This window comes from Gadus macrocephalus, chromosome 16 (assembly GCF_031168955.1).
Source record: "Gadus macrocephalus chromosome 16, ASM3116895v1".
Taxonomy (NCBI): domain Eukaryota; kingdom Metazoa; phylum Chordata; class Actinopteri; order Gadiformes; family Gadidae; genus Gadus; species Gadus macrocephalus.
Window position 1 is genome coordinate 26920357 of NC_082397.1, and position 9588 is coordinate 26929944.

Genomic DNA, 9588 nt, shown 5'->3' on the forward strand with positions numbered 1-9588 from the left:
AACAAGCTTGGGAGATGGTTGCGGAGTGCCTCAGAAAGGAAGCAGTTGTGACATGGCAGATGTGTGACAACAAGTGGAGGAACCTTAGGCACAGGTAAGCAAAATCACAAAAACTCAACCCCATGAAGAGGAGAGTCACTCTCGCACACACTTACCTAAACAGCTGGGTAATTTTCATCTCAACATTTCTAATGCTCTTTGCTCTGCACTTTTTGTCTATTCTTTCTATAGATACAAAATCATCCGTGATGGTGATGGGCATGGGAAGACAGGGCAGGGCCGGCGAAAGTGGGAGTATTTCGCCGTGCTGGAAGAACTTTTTGCTGGCGACCCAGCAGTGCAGCCCACAGTAGTCATCTCCTCAACCCCAACATTCACAACCCCTCCCCCACCACCACCACCAGATCAGGAAACACCATCAACTTCAGCTACCATGACTACGCCACCGGTGAAGCGAAAACAAAAAAAGACAAATTGGATGACAAATAAGAGGAAATCATTAAATTACAAAAAGAAACGATAGCTTTTCAAAAAGAAAGAAATGACATCCTTAGGCAATTCACTGCAGCCATGGTTCGCATGTCTCAGGGCAATGAGCAGTAACTTATTTATTTTATTTTAATATTTGACATGTGCTGGCAATTACTTTAGGAATGGTATAAATTAGGACCATGTCAAGGTGGTGGAGTCTTCCCCATTTGCATTTTAAAAGTCCAAAGGCACGTTCAATGTGCACCCTTGTTGAGCTGTGGATATTGTTATAATGTTTTTGACGCTCAGTTAAATGTCCATTGTCTCGGTATGGGACAAGAAGGTTTGAGTCGAGTGGGTAGGCAGAATCACCAAGTAAATGGTACTGGGCAGGGAGGGGATGAGCCGTCAGCATGGCCTTTAGGTCACTGTTCCGGTACACCCTTGAATCATGTACAGATCCAGCATTTCCAGTGTGTATGTGTGTGAAACGCAACTGGCTGTCACATACAGCCTGTAGCTGGAAACTAGCATATCCCTTTCTGTTAATGAAAGCATCTCTATGGGTTGATGGCCCTTTGATGGGGATGTGAGTGCCATCAAGGCATCCCAGAACACCAGGGAAACCTCCCTTTCGCTCAAATCTTTCAGCCGTAGCAGGGTATTGTTCAGGCGATGGCCAGCGTATATATCTTGTCACTAATGCGCTGAGGCCCTCAACTACTTGCATCACATAGTAATGTAAACTGCCCTTGCTGACCCCAAACCTATCAGCCACTCCTCTGAAGGATTCTTTGTTGGCTAGCAGCCACAGTGTTGCCAAGATGCGTAGCTCCAGTGCAGGTTCATCACATTGATTTAGATGAGGTCCAAGGTCTTGGCAGAGTATCTAAAATAGACCAAAAGACATTTCTTCATGCATACATAGCCCACTTTGCAGAGTTGTGGACTCGAGTCACATGACTTGGACTCGAGTCAGACTCGAGTCATGAATTTGATGACTTTAGACTCGACTTGACTAAATCTAAAAAGACTTGCAACTCGACTTGGACTTTAACATCAGTGACTTGTGACTTCACTTGGACTTGACCCTTTTGACTTGAAAAGACTTGCTACTTTCCTCGAACCTAAAGATTAAAATGTATGTTTACACGACACTGACCGCTCTATCTCCCTTTGCACGTGACCTGTGTGCGGCACGACATCCAATCAAATTAGATCCACGTTGTTTCTATATGATACATACATTGCCAGTAGGCAAAAAGTGGAAAAGTGGATTTATTGCCTGATTCACGTCTTTGTTATCACTCCGTAAAAGTAGTCCGGTAAGCGTGTCCGGTTGCTTAGCGACGGGACATGGGTGTTTATTAATGACGTGTCCGCGCACGTCCGAAATAACTGTAAATGAGTAGGCTACTACTAGTACTTTTGCAGGCTGAATGTTAAAATACTTCTTAACTTAGAGAGATGGCATCTGCAGTAGTGCGCAATTGGACCTTCGAGGATTCCTGGTCACTAAATTCCCATAAGACCACTCTCTTCCTCCAGTCTTGGCTGCGGACTCGCATCCAAATTCCTCTTGTTTGCGGCGGAGCTTAGGGTAAATATAAAGATCTGACGAGAAATTGACATTGCTGCGCTGTCCTGCTCCTTCTTAATTGAAGGAGCAGGCAGAGAAAAGCTCTCTCCTGCTGTGCTTTCATTAAAATCCAATTTAAAATCCCCGATAGTGAGAAGACATCCATTATGTCGCCGCCGGTCCAGAGATGTGTCAGGTGTGCGCGAGAGACATAACGGACACTTTTGTTACTGCCATGTATACAGTACTTTCGGAACACATTTTAGGAACAGATCTATGCCGCAACATAGAAATCTATGTGGATCAGATGTGCCATGTAAACGCGGCTACTGTAGATTTGCAAAGCGCTGCTTACGTGGAACTCATCTCCACGACATTCCATTGTTTAGGTTCCATTGCTTAGGTTCCTTTGCTTATGTTCCATTGCTTAGGTTCCATTGTGTTCAACGCAGCTTAGCAAGCCACCAGCACCAGCAAGCCACCAGCAACAGAAAGTCCTTTCAACGTCACTGCACACGCTACTATTACATGTAGATTATTTTATTTTATTTAATTTTTGAGAGTGAGGATATCTTTTATAAAGTGGTGACATGCTTGAAAAGGTTAAGCTTACACTTTTGAAATGAGTGTTTGAACAATGTTCTTCCAAAAAAAGGCTTAATAAATACAAATCTTAAATATTATTTCTCTGTTGTTGAAAGGACTCGAAAGGACTCGAAACTCAAACGGTAGGACTTGGGACTCGACTTGAGACTTGTCGGCCTTGACTTGTGACTTGACTCGGGACTTGCCTGTCTTGACTCGGGACTTGACTCGGGACTTGACGGCAAAGACTTGAGACTAACTTGTGACTTGCAAAACAATGACTTGGTCCCACCTCTGCCACTTTGTGTAGCCGGGATAATAACTAATGGCGAGGCAGATGTGTATCTTAAATAAACAGAGAGCCTATGTAACATTGATTGTATCAAACGGTGCTCTCTTCGGCTACGTGACATTCGTTGCCATGGCATTAAACTAAACTATATTGAAATCATTTACTCCTTTCCTACACAGAAAGCAATAGATAAAACGTTTAATATAGCCTATCTACACCCTTACTTCAACTGTTGTCTTTTGCATCCTAAAATGCGATTTGAACGTTATATCGCAGTAAGTGGGTACAACTTCGGTGACGTAGCCCTCTATTCTTGAATTTTCCGTACTGGTTGTCTGCAGCAGGGCCGTCGGACTGTGGGGACAAAGGGGACAGTTGTGGGGGGGCCCAAGGCAGAGGGGGGGCCCCTAAAAAAAATCTACCGGCTTTCATCAAAAAAAATAAATAATAATAATAATCTTTCATCTACTGGCCACGTTTCAACCCCCCCCCCGTCAACAACTGAGCGCAGGGGGGTCCATCAGTACCTATAGTATAGGGGCCCAGGATTTGGTGCTACGGCCCTGGTCTGCAGTAGGCTTTCAACGAGGTCGACCACTTGCAAACCCTCTTCTGTAAACTCTTCCATTAACATGGAGGCTGCCGCTAATACCATGGCCTTCGTATCCATTTTTTTCGTTTACAGTTTGTTTAGAACGGTGTTCAAAAATCATTCAAGATTAATTGTTTAATGTCAACGCGTTCCTTGCGAACGTTCGCCTATGTTCGCTGAACTTGAACGAACCTCTGATCTGCCTTTTCAGTCCAGAGATTCTACTATTCGGCGGGGCTTGTTTACCGGTGTAAGTACCAGATCGGCTCGGGGTCCGTCGTCTGCTGATTACGTCACACAATAGCTATCTACAGCAATAAGGTTTTTTATGGCTTAAATTAAAGAGCCTGTAATGATCTTTCATTTTGAACATAGACCATTCCCAACCTATCTGTATGGATAGTTTTCTTCTAAAAACAAAACATCCCTCGGAATCATCTTGGCTGTTAAGATAAGCCGTCCGTGTTGCCAGATTGGGCACATTTTCAGCCTGATTTGGCTACTTTGAATCACGTTAGGCTGGAAAAACTGGACATATGCCCAATCTGGCAACACAAACCGAAACTAGACATAGACCTACTCGCGCTCACACATGTGCTCGTGGTTGCTATGACTACAGCCAGAGCTACAGCACAAAACAGCCAATCACAACTGTCCGACGTACAGCCAATCACAATGTACGCCCATTCAAGCGTACAGCCAATGATATTGTGTAACATAATCAGCAGACGACGGACCCCGAGCCGATCTGGAAGCCGAGCCGATATGGTACTTACACCGGCGTTGCTATGGTGACCTAAATTATTATAAGCAACTGAAAACGATGCCGGTTTGAAACTAAAACTGTGATTCTGAAAAAAGTATAAATGCTATCAAAATTCCGTTTCGATATAATTGAAGATACAAGTGTGTAGATTTGTTTAATCGTTTGAACGATGGTAAACGGTTGAAAAAGGAATGAGTTACGATGTCTAGAAGTAGGTGTATCAGAATGGGCTGACGTCTTCAATGAAAACAGCTGAAAACGAAGCGGTATGAAACTAAAACTGATTCTGAAGAAATTTTAAATGATATCGAAATTCTGTTTAGATATTATAGAAGATACAAGTGTGTAGATTCGTTAAATGGTTTGCACGAAGATAAACGGTTGAAAATTGATTTAGTTATGTTACTTCCAGTGAAGTACGACTTCGACTTACAGTTGAAGTACGACTGATGATTTGAATCATCGACTTTCAGGGGGTTTTTCGGGTTTATTTTTTTCTCACGTCGCGCCCCCCCTGAAGTACTCTGGCGCCCCACAGTTTGAAAACCACTGGCCTAGGGTTAAAGTAAGTGGAAGGGATCCAATATGAAAGTGTATATGGCTGTAACCAGAGAGAATAGATCAAATGGAAATGTGTGTGTGTGTGTGTGTGTGTCTCCCCATTCATGCTTTCCACATTTTCTGATGTAAACACACCTTTTAAGTTTTTTTGAATCACATTTCTAAACAAAACCTGGCACTTGGACGAGGCACAATTTTCCTCAACCTTGTCATCGGCATAAAACACACAGCCATTGCCTTTTCTTGACTTCCTTTAACTTATTTTGGTCCATGTTCAAGCAAAGGTTATGGAACCACCGGTCACAATTATCACACTGGATCTGTTGAATTGAAAAAACAATTAATGATTTATTCATGTACATGACTGTCACTTGGTAGGACACTTAGGTTTAAGTGGTATGTCACCAGCATTGGGGAAGTTACTTCATTACGTTACTTTACTACCATGTGTGGAGTAATGCCTTATGTCACTTGTTACTTTTGCGTTACCTGACCCTCCAGGTGAATTTAATTGAGCTGAAATGTCCTTACGGGGCAATTTGGTTCAAAACAGGTAAATAATAATAATAGTGATAATAATAATTTCCATTTATATAGCTCCCTTCTCAAACCCAAGGTCACTTCACATAGTGGAAATGAAAATACAACCACAAACAAACAACAATACAAAAAAAGAGAAAAACTAAACTAAACAAAGGGAGCCTCTAGAGGATAGAGCTATGTGTTTGGAGGGGGAGAGAAGTGATCATTAAACAGAAAGGTCTTGAGATGAGCTTTGAAGAAAGGAAGAGAAGGACAGTTATGCCGCGATCCAGTTGTATGGAACTGGCCGTACGAGTCGTAAGGTGTAAGCCTAGGCTACATCTCCCAGCTGTCTTGCGGCATTTCACGGAGGCACGCCCCCTTTTGGTGGAACGAACCCTGTAGAACGAGTAGAACGAACCCTGTTTTTGTTGGTTAGACTCAGGTCACCAAACCAGCAGATTATAGCAAAGGTTAAATTTGACTCAAAGAAAGTTTTCTGTGAACATTGAACCCCTTCAACTTTCTTGGCCTTTTTACATATTGCTATCAAAATTTAATTATCTTTGTTAATTAACTTTGTTACTAGTTACTACCAACACTGTATGTCACATTACGTTACAAAATGTAAGTGCTGCTCACAACAACTCACCCAGTCTGTAACGGGAGGTACTTGTCCAGGGGGCTTGTCAGCTCCACACATCGAACAAGTCTCCTCATCAAAGACTGAAAGAAAGTGTATTTGCATGACACATTTAGGGCCCAATTTTGGGGATTTTATCGGCAAATGGTATGTGCCTTTTTTAAACCCGCAAGAGGTAATTGTTGGAGACTCTGATATGGGCAAGGCCTGTGGCTAAGGGAAATTGCATTCGCCAATCACATTCACCAATTCTGTTACCATTTGCCGATATCATTCTCAAAATTGGGCCCTTAATCAGAATATATTTGGAATGCCTTTAAGTTATTCAAAAAAAAATGTATACTGCATTGTATACCTGATGATTCAAGGACTTGGAGAGCCATATCTCGCCTCTTCCATGGCTCTCCTTTTTGTTGAGAAGTTCATTTTGGGGAACTCAGGGAAGGCTTCCATCACTGCTCTGGCCATCTGAATTAACAACACTAAAGTGATTGTCTTTCTCTTTTAATAGATAACTAAACCATTTGTCAACACATGCTTGGGGGGGAGGTTTTAGAATCACTGCTGCCAGCTTCTAAATGGTTGCCTATGGGCATTCATGGTTCGTAAATGCCCATAGGCAGCCATTCTGAAGCAAGCAGGGTCGATTCTAAATGAGCCAAATACCCAGAGACAGGACCAAACGTCAACATTTCAGTGTCAACCATTCTATTTCATCCTAGCCAACCAAGAAAGGGGGCTCAAAGTACACAATAGTGAACTTATCCTTTATAATCATCTTGTATATCTGTGGAAACACCCAAATATAAGCTTATCTCCACCATCACAAAAATTTAAGAAACATCATGTTTCCTCTATACTACATAGATCAACTTACTTCAACAACAATGACACCACAGCTGCAACCATCCCTTTGCACTGGGTGGGGCATCACTCCTCCTTTCCACTTCACATCCACCCAGTCAGTTTTCCCCTGATATTTTCTAATCTTCAAGTATTCCCTGAAGAAATGTGATACTTTTCTTCAAGTGCTACCAAAACATTGTCCATCCACAGATACAATTTAGCAAAGTTTGTATTCAATTATAAGGTATATGGAAATATCTTCAAAACACCACAGCTGCCATTGTAGATGTTACGACCCACCCCGTTGGTGTCCAGGGGGAAGGGGGGGGGGCAACAATTAATATAAAACCAGGTGTTTAAAGAACAGAAGAGTAGCAGGATTTCAACCAACATACCATTTATTACATAACTGAGTCCTAAATCAACACAGAAAGAACCAATGACAATATCCCTCCACTGAGGGAGCAACAAACAACACTAACCCTCCACTGAGGGAACAACAAACGACACTAACCCTCCACTGAGGGAACAACAAACACTAACCCTCCACTGAGGGAGCAAGCAACAACACTATCCCTCCACTGAGGGAGCAATGCCACGACGAAGAGCCCACATAGCTCCGACTCGCGACCGACAGCGACCCCACTCTGTTCGCCTATCTGGCCCACTGGCCACGTCTGCTTTCATCCCTGCAGCTTTATAGCAATCCACGTGATTGCTGAGGGGCTGCAGGTGTGTCTGATCAGTCCGATGGGGAGGGTGGTACCTGGAACAGCACACCAAACAGCAGGGGAAAAACACACACACGTAACAGTAGAATAAAAGTAAACATGATTGACATTAGGGCTGGGCGATATATCGAATATATGCGATGTATCGCGAGATGTTCTCCAGAGGATGTATAAAATGCCCCTATCGCGAACATCGAATATAAATTGGCACGCAATGTTTCTTTTTGCCGCCGCCGGCATACTCGTTGTGCTTTCACGCGACGGGGCGACAAGATCTCATACAAAGTGAACGTAGAGACGCGTATCTGCCAATCAGCGTTCAACAGCGTGGCCACTGAGTGACATGTGTAACGTAACAGCCAACCAGCGTTCAACCGTCAAACTCAGTGCAGTGCAGTCCGGGGTGAACTGCAGCACGGAGGAGAAAGTGATTGTTGCCGTTTGCGACTCCCGGAGCTCTATATATAATAATATAATATAATTGTTTATATAATATCACGGCCAAAAGCTCTGTGCGCCTCCTGATGGCCGTAGCGTGGGGAGCTCATAGGGATTGGGCTTCTCGGGGTTTGTTTAACGCACAGCGTTCCCTTCTCTCGCTATTTCCGGTGGCTCTCTAAACACACTCACTCCCGCCCATTGCGAGTCCACGAGATTCTCATGGACGCGCGTGTGTGACGTAGTCTGGAAGGCGCGCTGCTGTAGGTGTGTCGTGTACCTCCGACCGGTGAGTGAGAACAGCGTGAGAGAAAAAAGGATGGAAACTGAGGATTTGGTTTCGAAAAAGAATAGCATTGGATCCTTCGTCTGGCAGTGTATATATAATAATTATTATTCAAACTGTTTTTTTTTAATTATTACTGACGTAACATTATGCCAGACATGGTTGAATCGAGCATTGATGATGTGCTCTAGAGGAGATTCAAAATATATCGAGATATATATCGTGCATCGAGATATAGTAAAAAAATATCGAGATATTCATTTTGGCCCATATCGCCCAGTCCTAATTTACATTTTAATGTTTAGAATCCTAGCTTGAATATTTACTGTAGTCTCTGAGCCGCATGGGTAGAGTCCTCAAGCTCAGAGGATGCTGGTGAGGGATCCATTTGGTACACAGTACCAGACTTTGCATGAATGTACTGAGAAAAAAGAGAGGGTATTCTTTAACTAGAGATGCAATTCCCAGAAATAGCAGGGAGAGTGCATGCAAAGCAAGAAAAAAGGTGATGGGTCAAAGTCAACTTAGAATCAAAGTTTCCCTATGCCAATTTCACAATCGCCAAATGAGTTGAGTGGATGAAATAATAAGCCAAGTACAGTTTCGGAAAAATACTGTATTGAGAAGTTGATGAGTATCCATCACTGCATGTGGCGATCGATACACATGCAAACCAAATTTACCCACGGGTATGAATAAAGCAACCTTGACCTTGATACTCGCCGCACATTTGAATGAATGAATATTAATGAATCAACATACCAGCATGTTCCAGTGATTTTTGTTCACGTGGACAAATGACAGGATTCCGTCAAAGTTATCAAAGTTTACCTACAGCATGAAAAAAACAATGTTTTATGATGATTTTATGAACATGTTAGTTAGCTGTCTACCTATGATAAGTATAGTTAAGCAATAGATCAGGACAGGCTGTGGTATGTGCTCATTATACCACTGTTAAGGGGCGTTGTTCGGCCCGACGCGCAGCGGAGGGCCGGCGACCCCCTTCACAGTGGTATAATGAGCACATACCACTGACTGAAGTGATCTATTGCTATAATATAACGGTTACTATTACGGCAAAACGAAAGTCATAGACACACTACATTTAAAAAAACGAACAAGAAAGTCAAAGTAGCTGTTTTATTAAAGAATACAAAAAAGTAGTCCCTCCTGGCTGCCTTCAAAATGCACGACGGTCACTATGCAACACACTTTAGCGTCCCTCCGAGAGAAGGCTCCGCTAGAGTGGTACGCCGGCAATTTATCCTATGGA

General features: G+C 43.0%; 1 long non-coding RNA gene across 1 annotated transcript; it reads right to left on the bottom strand.

Moving 5' to 3' along the window:
* Positions 1-6396: 6396 nt before the first annotated feature.
* Positions 6397-9321, bottom strand: LOC132475220 (uncharacterized). The gene is made up of 4 exons (XR_009529837.1): positions 9075-9321; positions 8639-8733; positions 6889-7012; positions 6397-6479 (listed from the first exon to the last, which is right to left on the bottom strand). It is a non-coding gene; the product is annotated as an uncharacterized LOC132475220 (long non-coding RNA).
* Between the last annotated feature and the right edge of the window lie 267 nt (positions 9322-9588).